The 17522-nt window shown below is 39.8% G+C and overlaps 1 pseudogene; it reads right to left on the reverse strand.

Annotated features, from left to right (window-relative positions):
• Positions 1-208: 208 nt before the first annotated feature.
• LOC123061444 (uncharacterized) overlaps positions 209-17522 on the reverse strand; it is a 126264-nt pseudogene continuing 108950 nt past the window's right edge.

The following is a 17522-nucleotide window of genomic DNA, read 5'->3' on the forward strand; positions in this document are numbered from 1 at the left end:
AATTAGCATAATCAACATACCAAGGAGTACTATGAGAAACATTTATTGCAGCTAACTTCTCATCAGGGAAACTATCATCAATAGGTAGTGGGTCATCAAGCACATTTTCAAGCCTAGACAAATTATCATCAACTGGGTTCTCAACTCCTTTTCTATCAATGATATGTAAATCAAATTCTTGTAACAAGAGAACCCATCGAATAAGTCTAGGTTTAGCATCTTTCTTTTCCACAAGATATTTAATAGCAGCATGGTCTGTGTGAACAGTTACTTTGGAATCAACAATATAAGGTCTAAATTTATCACAAGCAAACACAACTGCTAAGAATTCCTTTTCAGTAGTAGCATAGTTTCTTTGAGCACTGTCTAGAGTTTTACTAGCACAATGAATAACATTGAGTTTCTTATCAACTCTTTGTCCTAGAATAGCACCAACAGCATAATCACTAGCATCACACATAATTTCAAAAGGTAATTTCCAATCAGGTGGTTGAATAGGTGCAGAAATTAAGGCTTTCTTAAGTGTTTCAAAGGCTTCTAAACAATCATCATCAAAAACAAAAGGAGTATCCTTCTGCAAGAGACTAGTAAGAGGCCTAGAAATTTTTGAAAAGTCTTTGATAAATCTCCTATAGAAACCAGCATAACCTAAGAAACTACGAATACCTTTTATATCTTTAGGACATGGCATTTTCTCAATTACATCAACCTTAGCTTGATCCACTTCAATACTTCTTTCAGAAATTTTATGACCCAAGACAAAGCCTTCATTAACCATAAAGTGGCACTTCTCCCAATTCAAGACAAGATTTGTTTGTTCACATCTCTACAAAACTCGATCAAGATTTCTTAAACAATCATCAAAAGACTTCCCATAAACAGAAAAGGCATCCATGAAAACCTCAACAATCTTTTCACAAAAGTCAGAGAATATAGCAGTCATACATCTTTGAAATGTAGAAGGTGCATTACACAAACCAAAAGGCATACGTCTATAAGCATAGGTTCCAAAGGGACAAGTAAAAGTGGTCTTTTCTTGATCAGGTTGAGAAACAGGTATTTGTGAAAAACCAGAATATCCATCAAGGAAGCAAAAATGTGTGGGCTTAGATAATCTTTCAAGCATTTGATCAATAAAAGGCAAAGTGTAATGATATTTTCTAGTTGCTTTGTTTAATTTTCTAAAATCAATTACCATTCTATAGCCTGTGACAATTCTTTGTCGAATAAGTTCATTCTTATCTTGAGGAACAACAGTTATACCTCCTTTCTTAGGAACACAATGAACGTGACTTACCCATCTACTATTAGCTATTGGGGAGATTATACCTGCTTCCAAAAGCTTTAATATTTCAGTTCTTACCACTTCTTTCATCTTCGGATTTAACTGATGTTGGTGATCAACAACGGGTTTAGCATCAGGTTCCATATTAATTTTATGCTGACATAGAGTGGGACTAATGCCCTTTAAATCATCAAGAGTATATCCAATAGCAGCTCGGTGCTTCCTTAGAACTTTCAATAATCTTTCTTCTTCATGTTCTGAAAGGTTAGCACTAATAATAACAGGATATATCTTATTTTCATCAAGATAAGCATAATTCAAAGTGTCTGGCAATTGTTTTAATTCAAACATAGGGTCACTTTTAGGTCGAGGAGGACCTCCCAGAGTTTCAATAGGCAAATTGTGTTTAAGTAGAGGACGTTGTTCAAAGAAAATTTTATCTATTTCATTTCTTTCATCATATGAAAATCATTCTCATGGTCTAGCAAATATTGTTCTAAAGGATCATTAGGTGGTACAACAATAGAAGCAAGACCAATTAATTCATCCTTACTAGGCAATTCTTTTTCATGAAGATTTCTACTAAACTTGGAAAAATTAAACTCAGGAGACTCATCAGCAAAGCTAACACCAACAGTTTTTTTTCTTGCGGTCTATCTTAGCATTAACTGTATTCAGGAAAGGTCTACCAAATATAATGGGACGAAAGTCATCTTGTGGGGAACCAAGAACAAGAAAATCAGTAGGGTATTTTATTTTTCCCACAGAAGACTTCAACATCTCTAACAATCCCAAATGTGATATGGTGTCTCTGTTAGCCAGTTTAATAGTAACATCTATGTCTTCTAACTCTGCAGGTGCTATGTCTTTCATAATTTCTTGATATAAAGTGTAAGGAATAGCACTCACACTAGTACCCATGTCACGTAAACCATGATAACAGTTATATCCTATTTTAACTGAGATGACAGGCATGCCAACTACGGGTCTATGTTTATCTTTCTTATCAGGTTTGGCAATTCTAGCAGCTTCTTCACAGAAGTAAATAACATGCCCATCCATATCTTCTTCTAAGAGATCTTTAACCATAGCAATACTAGGTTCAAATTTAATTTGTTCATCAGGTTTAGGTGTTCTAATATAGATTTTGTTGACCACAATTGAGACTTTAGCATGTTCCTTTATCCTAACAGGGAAAGGTGGTTTTTCATATAAGCAGAAGGAACAACTGGATCAACATTATAAAGTATAGTTTCTTCTTTAACTGGTACCGGTTCTTTAATTTCTTATTTAATAGGTGGGTGATATTTAAACCACTTCTCTTTAGGGAGTTCAACATTAGTAGCAAATGATTCACAAAAGGAGGCTACTATCTCAGAGTCAAGTCCATATTTACTGCTAAACTTTTGAAAAGCATCGGTATCCATAAAAGATTTAACACAATCATACTACTGACTCTTTACCTTTGTCGAGTTCCCAATCTTCAGAGTTGCGTTTAATTCTTTCCAAAATATCCCACCGGAATTCAATAGTCTTCTTCATAAAGGAACCAGCACAAGAAGTATCAAGCATGGTTTGATCATTAGGAGAAAGCCGAGCATAAAAATTCTGGATAATAATTTCTCTTGAGAGCTCATGATTGGGGCATGAATATAACATTAACTTAAGCCTCCCCCAAGCTAGAGTGATACTTTCTCCACGAGGCCAAAAATTATAAATATAATTCCGATCATGATGAACTAGATGCATAGGATAAATTTTTTGGTGGAACTCCAATTTCAAATGATTCCAATTCCATGATCTAATATCATCGCATAGCCTATACCATGCCAATGCTTTTTCCTTCAAAGATAAAGGGAAAACCTTCTTCATAACTTTATCTCTAGGTAAACCTGCAAGCTTAAACAATCCACAAATTTGTTCTACATATATCAAGTGCATATCAGGATGATCGGTTCCATCTCCTGCATAAGGATTAGCTAGCAGTTGCTCTATCATACCTGAAAGAATTTCATATTCAATATTTTCAGTAGGTGCATTAGGTTGAGGGGTAGCTAATTGTGGTTCTGGACGAGGTGAAGTTACCCCGAACAAACCCCTCAGAGGATTGTTTTCCATAGTAACAAGTGACAATAAATTTCAGCACACTATATAAATGTTTTCTTACCGAATTCCACTTACCAAAGGCGCTTCACTCCCCGGCAACGGCGCCAGAAAATAGCCTTGATGACCCACAAGTATAGGAGATAAATTGTAGCTCTTTTTGATAAGTAAGAGTGTCGAACCCAACGAGGAGCAGTAGGAAATGACAAGTAGTTTCCAGTAAGGTAATGTCTTCAAGTGCTGAAATTGTAAGTAGCAGAGTAGTTTGATAGCAAGATAATTTGTAACAAGCAAGTAACGATAATAGTAACAAAAGTGCAGCAAGGTAGCCCAATCCTTTTGAGGCAAAGGACAAGACAAAACGGTCTCTTATGATAAGCAAAGCATTCTTGAGGGTACATGGGAATTTCATCTAGTCACTTTCATCATGTTGGTTTAATTCACGTTCGTTACTTTGATAATTTGATATCTGGGTGGACCAGTGCTACCTCTTGAGCACTACGTTGGATTTCCCCGAAGAGGAGAGGATGATGCAACAAAGTAGCGTAAGTATTTCCCTAACCAAGGTATCAATCCAGTAGGAGGCTACACTTCAAGTCCCTTGTACCTACACAAAACAATAGCTCAACGCAACCAATGCGCTTAGGGGTTGTCAATCCCTTCACGGTCACTTACGAAAGTGAGATCTGATAGAGATATGATAAATAATATTTTTGGTATTTTTGGTATAAATATGCAAAGCAAAAAGTAAAAGCAAAGCAATAATAAAGTGATGGAGATTGATATGATAAGAAAGAGACCCGTGGGCCATAGGTTTCACTAGTGGCTTCTCTCAAGAGCATAAGTATTCTACGGTGGGTGAACAAATTACTGTTGAGCAATTGACAGAATTGAGCATAGTTATGAGAATATCTAGGTATGATCATGTATACAGGCATCACGTCCGAGACAAGTAGACCGAAACGATTCTGCATCTACTACTATTACTCCACTCATCGACCGCTATCCAGCATGCATCTAGAGTATTATGTTAAAAATAGAGTAACGCCTTAAGCAAGATGACATGATGCAGAGGGATAGCTTCATGCAATATGATAAAAAAAACCATCTTGTTATCCTCGATGGCAACGATACAATACGTGCCTTGCTGCCCCTTCTGTCACTGGGAAAGGACACCGCAAGATCGAACCCAAAGCTAAGCACTTCTCCCATGGCAAGAACAACCAATCTAGTAGGCCAAACCAAACTGATAATTCGAAGAGACTTGCAAAGATAACCAATCATACATAAAAGAATTCAGAGAAGATTCAAATATTATTCATAGATAAACTGGATCATAAACCCACAATTCATCGGTCTCAACAAACACACCGCAAAAAGAAGATTACATTGAATAGATCTCCACAAGAGAGGGGGAGAACATTGTATTGAGATCCAAAAAGAGAGAAGAAGCATCTAGCAACTAGCTATGGACCCGTAGGTCTGAAGTAAACTACTCACACTTCATCGGAGAGGCTTGGATGATGATGTAGAAGCCCTCCGTGATCGATGCCCGCTCCGGCGGAGCTCCGGAACAGGCCCCGAGATGGGATCTCGTGGATACAGAAAGTTGCGGTGGTGGAATTAGGTTTTTGGCTCCGTCCCCGATCGTTTGGGGGTACGTGGATATATATATAGGAGGAAGAAGTACGTCGGTGGAGCTCCGAGGGGGCCACGAGGCAGGGGCGCCCTAGGGGGGTGCGCCCCCCACCCTCGTGACCACCTCGTGGCTCTCTTGATGGGGGGTCCAAGTCTCCTGGATCTAATCTGATGAGAAAATCACGTTTCCGAAGATTTTATTCCGTTTGGACTCCGTTTGATATTCTGTTTCTCCGAAACACTGAGATAGGCAAAAAAAACAGCAATTCTGGGCAGGGCCTCCGGTTAATAGGTTAGTCCCAAAAATAATATAAAAGTGGAAAATAAAGCCCAATATAGTCCAAAACAGTAGATAATATAGCATGGAGCAATCAAAAATTATAGATACGTTGGAGACGTATCAAGCATCCCCAAGCTTAATTCCTGCTCGTCCTCGAGTAGGTAAATGATAAAAAAAGAATTTTTGATGCGGAGTGCTACTTGGCATAATTTTAATGTAATTCTTCTTAATTGTGGTATGAATATTCAGATCTGAGAGATTCAAGACAAAAGTTCATATTGACATAAAAATGATAATACTTCAAGAATACTAACTAAGCAATTATGTCTTCTCAAAATAACATGGCCAAAGAAAGTTCATTCCTACAAAATCATATAGTTTAGTCATGTTTCATTTTTGTCACACAAGAATGCTCTCATCATGCACAACCCCGATGACAAGCCAAGCAATTGTTTCATACTTTAGTAATCTCAAACCTATAAACTTTCACGCAATACATGAGCGCGAGCCATGGATATAGCACTATGGGTGGAATAGAATATAGTGAGGGGGGTTATGTGGAGAATACAAAAAGGGAGAAAGTCTCACATCAACGAGGCTAATCAATGGGCTATGGAGATGCCCACTGATTGATGTTAATGCAAGGAGTAGGGATTGCCATGCAACGGATGCACTAGAGCTATAAATGTATGAAAGCTCAACAAAAGAAACTAGTGGGTGTGCATCCAACTTGCTTGCTCATGAAGACATAGGGCACTTGAGGAGGCCCTTTGTTGGAATATACAAGCCAAGTTCTATAATGAAAAATTCCCACTAGTACATGAAAGTGATAACATGAGAGACTCTCTACTATGAAGATCATGGTGCTACTTTGAAGCACAAGTGTGGTAAAAGGATAGTAACATTGTCCCTTCTCTCTTTTTCTCTCATTTGTTGGGGCCTTTTCTTTTTTTATGGCCTTTCTCTTTTTTTTGGGCCTTCTCTTTTTTATGGCCTTTCTCTTTTTTTTATTCCTCACTTGGGACAATGCTCTAATAATGATGATCATCACACTTATATTTATTTACAACTCAATGGTTACAACTCGATACTAGAACAAGATGACTCTATATGAATGCCTCCGGTGGTGTACCGGGATACGCAATGAATCAAGAGTGACATGTATGAAAGAATTATGAACGGTGGCTTTGCCACAAATACGATGTCAACTACATGATCATGCAAAGCAATATGACAATGATGATGCGTTTCATAATAAATGGAACGGTGGAAAGTTGCATGGCAATATATCTCGGAATGGCTATGGAAATGCCATGATAGGTAGGTATGGTGGCTGTTTTGAGGAAGATATAAGGAGGTTTATGTGTGAAAGAGTGTATCATATCACGGGGTTTGGATGCACCGACGAAGTTTGCGCCAACTCTCAATGTGAGAAAGGGCAATGCACGGTACCGAAGAGGCTAGCAAGGATGGAAGGGTGAGAGTGCGTATAATCCATGGACTCAACATTAGTCATAAAGAACTCACATACTTATTGCAAAAATCTACAAGTCATCAAAAACCTCGGCACTACGCGCATGCTCCTAGAAGGATAGATTGGTAGGAAAAGACCATCGCTCGTCCCCGACTGCCACTCATAAGGAAGACAATCAAATAACACCTCATGTTTCAAATTTGTTGCATAACGTTTACCATACGTGCATGCTACGGGACTTACAAACTTCAACACAAGTATTTCTCAATTTCACAACTACTCAACTAGCATGACTTTGATATTATTACCACCATATCTCAAAACAATCATCAATCATCAAACTTTTCTTAGTATTCAACACACTCATAAGAAAGTTTTATTATTAATCTTGCATACCAAGCATATTAAGATTTTAAGCAAATTACCATGCTATTAAGACTCTCTCAAAATACTCTAAGTGAAGCATGAGATAACAATAGTTCCTATAAAACAAATCCACCACCGTGCTCTAAAAGATATAAGTGAAGCACTAGAGCAAAACTATAAAGCTCAAAAGATATAAGTGAGGCACATAGAGCAAAATTATAAAGCTCAAAAGATGTAAGTGAAGCACATAGAGTATTCTATCAAATTCCAAATTATGTATGGCTCTCTCAAAAGGTGTGTACAGCAAGGACGATTGTGGTAGACTAACAAGCAAAGACTCAAATCATAAAAGACGCTCCAAGCAAAACACATATCATGTGGTGAATAAAAATATAGCTCCAAGTAAAGTTAGCGATAGAAGTAGACGAAAGAGGGGATGCCTTCCGGGGCATCCCCAAGCTTTGGCTTTTAGGTGTCCTTAGTTATCTTGGGGGTGCCATGGGCATCCCCAAGCTTAGGCTCTTGCCACCCCTTGTTCCATAATCCATCAAATCTTTACCCAAAACTTGAAAACTTCACAACACAAAACTTAAAGTAGAAAATCTCGTGAGCTCCGTTAGCGAAAGAAAACAAAAGACCACTTCAAGGTACTGTAATGAACTCATTCTTTATTTATATTGGTGTTATACCTACTTTATTCCAACTTCTCTATGGATTATAAACTATTTTACTAGCCATAGATTCATCAAAATAAGCAAACAACACAGGAAAAACAGAATCTGTCAAAAACAGAACAGTCTGTAGTAATCTGTAGCTAGCACAAAATATGGAACCCCAAAAATTCTAAAACTAGGTGATACCCCGCGCGTTGCTGCGGGCCTGAAATGCGTAGATTCATATTCATAGAATTAGAGACAAAACATTGTAGAATATTGAGCAACGGTAATATAAATGAAAGTATATTCTAGGTGCCTCCTGGATTGCTGCAGACGCAAAATGAATCCCACACATAAGCCTCATATACATAGGAAACGACACTAAGAATCCAGTTAAACAAAGTGGTTGAAATACTCGTGAAATGTGTCTCATTGATACAGCTCCTGATCCTTGGAACTTCAGATCAAAACTCATTCTCGTCAATTGAAAGTTTTCAGTTATCTATAAAGAAAATAAAATTTGGTTAGAAACTTGGAGTTGATACAACTAATGACAATAATTAAAAGCACAAAATAAACCATATGTATAAGACCTACTTCCTCCATCTGATATTAGTTGACGCTCAAACTAATGTATCTACATGTATTCCAGTCCTGATCCCTATGCACTCTAGGTGAAATATCATCCTTGTCATTGTGAAAGTTTTTTTTATAGAGTTCATTTACAAAATTGGAATCGACATAGCTAATCACAACAATTAACTTGGAAACTGCACTAGCCAAAAAATGATTGTGTTTAAGTTTGCAAATGCATATTTTCACACCACATGGAATTGAATTAATAACAACAATCATGCATATATTATATGTAAGTATTATCACAAAACTAAGTAAAACTAACTGAACCGTGTTTCAGCTGCGAAGCACGACGTTTCCTAAAGCATCGAGTAGTTACATTTAACACCAAAATTGCACATAGAATCTCCAACAAATCAGTAAGAAAAAGTATTAATTCAGTTATGGGGTCTCATAAACAAATAATGAATGGGTAGCCATGTTGACTGCATGGACTGCTTGCAAAATAATCCCTCTGCTACAAAATTCAGAGACATATATTAGCAAATAGCAATGAACCACTTGTGTAAGCCAAATGTTTACAAAGGCACACTGTATAATCTAAATTATTTATGCTGCCTTAGGTCCACGTGAAAGAGCATCTCCATTGCTGAAAACGCATGAGAAATTCAGAGACGCATATTAGTAATCAAAATCAGATGTATAGTCTAAACTGATATCTGCTACATACCTTTTGTCCAAGTGAAAGAGCATCTCCATGAAATCCATGTGGGCATAAGGGAGCACACGGAGCTGATAGTCTGGACACGAGAGTATCTGACGCATGTGAAGCGGATGAACACATGTTGCAGCCTGCAAAGTAGGGACTAGGAAGTGACTGGAAAGGTAGAATCAGAACGACCGACCACACAGAAATAGTTCAATGATGTTACTCGAATGTAAGCGCGGAGGTGCTGACCTAATAAGCTGATGTGCTAGTCCCAATGGTGGAGTCTGTTGAAGTCTTGTTTGATTGAGTCGGATTCCCCACCTCTAATTGCCGCCGATGGCGGTCGTGGGAGCATAGCGACGACGTGCGGATGCCTCAACGGGTGTGCGCTGTTCGACAATCTAGGTTTTTGTGTGTTCAGCAATGGCGGCAGCCCGTCCCTGTCTTCCCCCAATCAGAGAGGCATCGGATGTGATGTGAGGCTAGGCAGACCAGCTGGCATGCGGGAGATGGTCTAGAGCAGAGCAACGGCTTGCACAACGGTGTGTCTTCCTCGATGATGTGGGTGTTTGGCAACGGAACCACGTCCCGAACCGCGCCCAGGGTTGCATCGGAAAGAGGCAAACGCATGATTGTGTGGGAGGATCTAGCACACACTGGTTTGTAGATGCGAGGTGCAGGGGCGGTGGCGCACAATTTAATGTAGCTTTTTCTTCCGGTAACGGAGGGCAAGGTAATGAGGGCGGTCAACGCTGCAGTTCCATGTGCAATTGCGCCTGGAAGAGCTTAGGTCGAGGCAACGGAAGAGATAGCGGCGGCGATGAGAGTCACGACGGAGAAGATGACTGTCAGGTGTCAGCCAAATAATGCCGCAGCTAAAGCCCATGGGCTGTACGGGCTATACAACCCACATACCAAATATTGAACCGGGCCATGTGTCCATGTGTAAGGTAGCGCACCAGCGCTACTCGACTCAGGCAGCCATGTGAAGTGGCTTTGTACAACCCAAGCGCTGGAAGCCGATACGGGAACGCAGCGAGCGTTAGTGTAGACATCTGATTGCATTCATAGTTGATCCAATGGCTAATAATAATTCGGGTGACGTGGCTGCGCGAGAAGCCAGGAAAATTAGCTAGTGGGTGGCTCCTATTTAGATATAGAAGATAAATTGTTGGACGTGAGGAATTTATCTATTAATCATCTGTAAAAAGAATTAACTAAATAGCACTATCCAAATAAAAAAGACAGCAGTTCTCGTGAGCGCTAAAGTTTCTATTTTTTACAGCAAGTTCAACAAGACTTTCCCCAAGTCTTCCCAACGGTTCTACTTGGCACAAACACTAATTTAAGCACAAAAAACACAACCAAAACAGAGGCTAGATAAATTACTTATTACTAAACAAAAATCAAGGAATAAAAATAAAATTGGGTTGCCTCCCAACAAGCGCTATCGTTTAACGCCCCTAGCTAGGCATAACAAGCAAGAATAGATCTAGGTATTGCCATCTTTGGTAGGCAATCCATAAGTGGCTCTCATGATAGATTCATATGGTAATTTTATTTTCTTTCTAGGAAAGTGTTCCATGCCCTTTTTAACGGAAATTGAAATCTAATATTCCCTTCCTTCATATCAATAATTGCACCAACCGTTCTAAGGAAAGGTCTACCAAGAATAATAGGGCAAGAAGGATTGCAATCTATATCAAGAAGGATTGCAATCTACATCAAGAACGATAAAATCTACGGGCACATAATTCCTATTTGCAACAATAAGAATATCATTAATTCTTCCCATAGGTTTCTTAATAGTGGAATCCGCAAGACTACTAGTTCTGTGAAGGATAGAACTACCCATAGAAGGTAAAGCACCGGCACAAGTAAAGCAATCTTGAATAACTCCTTTTCCAATAATATTACCACTACCAATATGGAATTTTTTGTATGAAAGATGGTATATTCTTTAGTAGGAGCATCAAAAATTTTCATGATATTATTATTGTCCATATCGACAATAATTTCCCCAATTTCAGACATAGAGGCGGAAGGTAAAGGACTTGACATAACAACAAGCAAACAAACTAACACACGAGCAGACAAAAAGCAAATGGGAAAAAAGAGGCAAATAGAGAGGGAGGATAGAGAGAGAGAGGGCGAATAAAACAACAACGGTGAAGTGGGGGAGAGGAAAACGAGAGGCAAATGGCAAATAATGTAATGCGGGAGATAGGGATTGTGATGGGTACTTGGTATGTTGACTTTTGCGTAGACTCCCCAGCAACGGCGCCAGAAATTCTTATTGCTACCTCTGGAGCACTGTGTTGGATTTCCCCGAAGAGGAGAGGATGATGCAGCAAAGTAGCGTAAGTATTTCCCTCAGTTTTTGAGAACCAATGTATCAATCCAGTAGGAGGCTACGCTTCAAGTCCCTTGTACCTACACAAAACAATAGCTCAACGCAACCAACGCGCTTAGGGGTTGTCAATCCCTTCACGGTCACTTACGATAGTGAGATCTGATAGAGATATGATAAATAATATTTTTGGTATTTTTGGTATAAAGATGTAAAGTAAAAAGTAAAAGCAAAGCAATAATAAAGTGATGGAGATTGATATGATAAGAAAGAGACCCGGGGGCCATAGGTTTCACTAGTGGCTTCTCTCAAGAGCATAAGTATTCTACGGTGGGTGAACAAATTACTGTTGAGCAATTGACATAATTGAGCATAGTTATGAGAATATCTAGGTATGATCATGTATATAGGCATCACGTCCGAGACAAGTAGACCGAAACGATTCTGCATCTACTACTATTACTCCACTCATCGACCGCTATCCAGCATGCATCTAGAGTATTAAGTTAAAAACAGAGTAACGCCTTAAGCAAGATGACATGATGTAGAGGGATAGTTTCATGCAATATGATAAAAAAAAACCATCTTGTTATCCTCGATGGCAACGATACAATATGTGCCTTGCTGCCCCTTCTGTCACTGGGAAAGGACACCGCAAGATCGAACCCAAAGCTAAGCACTTCTCCCATGGCAAGAACAACCAATCTAGTAGGCCAAACCAAACTGATAATTCGAAGAGACTTGCAAAGATAACCAATCATACATAAAAGAATTCACAGAAGATTCGAATATTATTCATAGATAAACTGGATCATAAACCCACAATTCATCAGTCTCAACAAACACACCACAAAAAGAAGATTACATCGAATAGATCTCCACAAGAGAGGGGGAGAACATTGTATTGAGATCCAAACAAAGAGAAGAAGCCATCTAGCTACTAGCTATGGACCCGTAGGTCTGAAGTAAACTACTCACACTTCATCGGAGAGGCTTGGATGATGATGTAGAAGCCCTCCATGATCGATGCCCGCTCTGGCGGAGCTCCGGAACAGGCCCCAAGATGGGATCTCGTGGATACAGAAAGTTGCGGCGGTGGAATTAGGTTTTGACTCCGTCCTCGATTGTTTGGGGGTACGTGGATATATATAGGAGGAAGAAGTACGTCAGTGGACCTCCGAGGGGCCCACGAGGCAAGGGGGAGCGCCCTAGGGGGGCGCGGCCCCCACCCTCGTGACCACCTCGTGCTTTCTTGATGGGGGGTCGAAGTCTCTTGGATCTTATCTGATGAGAAAATCACGTTTCCGAAGATTTTATTCTGTTTGGACTCCGTTTGATATTCTGTTTCTCCGAAACACTGAAATAGGCAAAAAAACAGCAATTCTGGGTTGGGCCTCCGGTTAATAGGTTAGTCCCAAAAATAATATAAAAGTGGAAAATAAAGCCCAATATAGTCCAAAACAGTAGATAATATAGCATGGAGCAATCAAAAATTATAGATACGTTGGAGACGTATCAACCAGTGCTTAGGTGCTTTTCTTTCTTGAACAAACCTCCTACTTATGATTAACCATCCTGCAAGCATCTGTAACTACGAGAAAAGTATTAAGAACAAATTCTAACCATAGCAATAAACTTTTGGATCCAATTGGTCCCTTACAGAATAGCGCATAAACTGGGGTTCAAGATTCTGTCACTCTCACAACCCATTATCTAATTGCTACTACACAATGCATTCCCTTAGGGCCCAAATACGGTGAAGTGTCATGTAGTCGACGTTCACATAATACCACTAAGGGAATCACAACATACATACTATAAAAATATTGAACACATATCAAATTCACATGATTACTTGCAACATGATTTCTCCCGTGACCTCAAGAACAAAGGTAACTACTCACAAATAATAATCATGCTCAAGATCAGAGGGTATTAAATAGCATATTGGATCTGAACATATAATCTTCTACCAAATAAACCATATAGTAATCAACTACAAGATGTAATCAACACTACTAGTCACCCACAAGTACCAATCTATAGTTCCCGTAACAAGATTGAACACAAGAGATGAAGTAGGATTTGAGAAAAAATGGTGTTGTTGAAGATGTTGATGGAGATTTCCCTCCCCAAGATGGGAGAGTTTTTGGTGATGATGATGACGATGATTTCCCCCTCCGGGAGGGAAGTTCCTCCGGCGGAATCGCTCCATCGGAGGGCAAAAGTGCTCCTGCCCAAGTTCCGCCTCGAGGCGGTAGCACTTCATCCTGAAATTCCTCCTCTTATTTTTTTCCATGTCAATATGACTTATATACCAAAAGATGGGCATTGGAGGTGGGCCAAGGAGGCCAGAACCCCCGGGGCGCGCCAGGGGGCCCTGGCGCGCTCAGGTGGGTTGTGCCCACCTTGTGGCCCCCTTTGGTAGTTATTTGCTCCAATAATTCTTATATATTCCATAAAATTCCCCGTGAAGTTTCAGCTTATTTGGAGTTGTGCAGAATAGGTAGCCTGACATAGCTTTTTCAGGCCCAGATTTCCAGCTGCCGGAATTCTCCCTCTTGGTGTGTACCTTGCAAATTATGAGAGAAAAGGTATTAGAATTACTCCAAAAAGCATTATTATGGATAAGAAATATAAATAACAGTAATTAAACATGATGCAAAATTGTCGTATCAAAGGCCCAAAAAACAAAACAAAAAAATGAGAGAAAAAGATAGAAGGGGCAATGCTACTATCCGTTTACCACACTTGTGCTTCAAAGTAGCACCATGATCTTCATGATAGAGAATCTCCTATGTTGTCACTTTCATATACTAGTGGGATTTTTTCATTATAGAACTTGGCTTGTATATTCCAACGATGGGCTTCCTCAAATTGCCCTAGGTCTTCATGAGCAAGCAAGTTGGATGCACACCCACTTAGTTTTCTTTTTGAGCTTTCATACACTTATAGCTCTAGTGCATCCATTGCATGGAAATCCCTACTCACTCACATTGATATCTATTTGTGGGCATCTCCATAGCCCGTTGATACACCTAGTTGATGTGAGACTATCTCCCTCTTTTTGTCTTCTCCACAACCACCATATACTATTCCACCTATAGTGCTATGTCCATGGCTCACGCTCATGTTATGCGTGAAAGTTGAAAAGGTTTGAGAACATCAAAAGTCTGAAACAATTGCTTGGATTGTCATCAGGGTTGTGCATGATTTGAATATTTTGTGTGATGAAGATGGAGCATAGACAAACTATATGATTTTGTAGGGATAAGCTTTCTTTGGCCATGTTATTTTGAGAAGACATAATTATCTTGTTAGTATGCTTGAAGTATTATTGATTTTATATCAATATTAAACTTTTGTTTTGAATCATATATATCTGAATATTCATGCCACAATAAAGAAGATTACATTGATAAATATGTTAGGTAGCATTCCACATCAAAAATTCTGTTTTTATCATTTACCTACTCGAGGACGAGCATGAATTAAGCTTGGGGATGCTTGATACGTCTCCAACATATCTATAATTTTTGATTGTTCCATGCTATTATATTATCTATCTTGGATGTTTTATATGCATTTATATGCTATTTTATATGATTTTTGGGACTAACCTATTAACCTAGAGCCCAGTGCCAGTTTTTGTTTTTCCTTGTTTTTGAGTTTCGCACGAAAGGAATATCAAACGGAGTCCAATTGACCTGAAACTTCATGACGATTGTTTTTGGACCAGAAGAAGCCCCCAAAGAAAAAGAGTTGGGCCAGAAGAGCCACGAGGCCTCCACAAGGGTGGAGGGCGTGCCCTCCGACCTTGTGGGCCCCTTGTGGGCCCCTGACTTGTTCTCGATGCCAACACCTCTTATATATCCCCAAACCTCCAGAACTGAACCTAGATTGAGAGTTCCGCCGCCACAAGCCTCTATAGCCACCAAAAACCAATTGGGGCCTGTTCCGACACCCTGCCGGAGGGGGAAACCATCATTGGTAGCCGTCTTCATCATCCCGGCACTGTCCATGACGAGGAGGGAGTAGTTCACCCTCGGGACTGAGGGTATGTACTAGTAGCTATGTGTTTGATCTCTCTGTCTCTCATAATCTTGATTTGGCACGATCTTGATGTATCGCGAGCTTTGCTATTATAGTTGGATCTTATGATGTGTCTCCCCTCCATCTTCTTGTAATGGATTGAGTTTCCCCTTTGAAGTTATCTTATCGGATTGAGTCTTTAAGGATTTGACAACACTTGATGCATGTCTTGCATGTGCTTATCTGTGGTGACAATGGGATATTCACGTGATCTACTTGATGTATGTTTTGGTGATCAAGTTGCGGGTTATGTGACCTTGTGAACTTATGCATAGGGGTTGGCACACGTTTTCGTCTTGACTCACCGGTAGAAAGTTTGGGGCACTTTTTGAAGTTCTTTGTGTTGGTTCGAATATATGAATCTTAGATTGTGTGATGCATACTGTATAATCAAACCCACGGATACTTGTGGTGACATTGGAGTATCTAGGTGACATTAGGGTTTTGGTTGATGTGTGTATTAAGGTGTTATTTTAGTATGAACTCTACGGCTGTTTCTGACACTTATAGGAATAGCCCAATAGATCGATCAGAAAGAATAACTTTGAGGTGGTTTCATACCCTACAATAATCTCTTCGTTTATTCTCCTCTATTAGTGACTTTGGAGTGACTCTTTGTTGCACATTGAGGGATCGTTATATGATCTAATTATGTTATCATTGTTGAGAGAACTTGCACTAGTGAAAGTATGAACCCTAGGCCTTGTTTCGAAGCATTGCAATACCGTTTTTGCTCACTTTTACTACTAGTTACCTTGCTGTTTTTATATTTTCAGATTACAAAAACCTATATCTACCATCCATATTATACTTGTATCACCATCTCTTTGCCGAACTAGTGAACCTATACAATTTACCATTGTATTGGGTGTGTTGGAGACACAAGTGACTCTTTGTTATGTGGTTGCATGGTTGCTTGAGAGGGACCATCTACGCCTCCCATGGATTGATAAACCTTAGGTCATCCACTTGAGGGAAATTTGGTACTGTCCTACAAAACTCTGCACTTGGAGGCCCAACAACATCTAACAGAATAAAGTTGCATAGTAGACATCACCCTCCTACACTACCGCCTCCGGGCACCGAGATGTCGGCTAAGGGTTACAGTGCGGAGGATGGAACACCCGTCGTAGCATCTATGTGGGGGCACTACTGCAGGATGTTGCTAACGCGACACTATGATTAAAGACCCTTCGACGAAACTGTGTGCAATGCCATAATCGCAAACGGTGGTGTAAAAAACCCGTCAAAAAGGGTGCAAAACATTTGCGATGACGGGTGCATCAAACACGGTTCAGATTTTAGTTGCATGTGCGATTGAGGGCATACGATTCATCTCAATTAACCATTTGTGATGAGGAGGAACAAAATAAACAGGCAGCCAAATGAAGGTGTGTGCGATGTACAGCATACGGTTCACTCGGATGAACTGTTTTTGGTTAGGCAGCACAAAAGAAACGGTCAGCCAGATCAAAGGTGTGTGCGATGTAGGGCATGCGGTTCACTCGGATGAACTGTTTGGGTTGAGTCATGAGAACAGAAACGGTTCAACTTAACAAGATGTGTGTGATACGCGGCAGACAGGTCTGTAATCCGAAACATGTGCAAAGACCAATAACAACACAGACGATTGCTGCTAACAAGCCCTGTGTGTTCTGAGCAAACGATTGCTGGTATACAATTGTGAGTGATTGATGAAAGCAGCACCGACGGGTTCCATTGTTTAGTCCGTGTGCGATGTGATTTTCTTTGTCCGCACAACATCTATGCTCTGTCTACACAGCATCAACATATATTCTTAAAAAGACAGCATTGCATAACCAAATTAGGCATACAATTACACAAGTGACTACAAACATAACATTTCCACACACCAAAGAAAGCAATTACATGCAGACTAAAGTAGGAGAAATGAGGATCTAATCATCTACTTATTGTTGCGACGACGCTTGCCATTGCTCTGCTTCCGACTGGATCCCTGGCCATTTTGGGG

This window comes from Triticum aestivum, chromosome 3A (assembly GCF_018294505.1).
Source record: "Triticum aestivum cultivar Chinese Spring chromosome 3A, IWGSC CS RefSeq v2.1, whole genome shotgun sequence".
Taxonomy (NCBI): Eukaryota; Viridiplantae; Streptophyta; class Magnoliopsida; order Poales; family Poaceae; genus Triticum; species Triticum aestivum.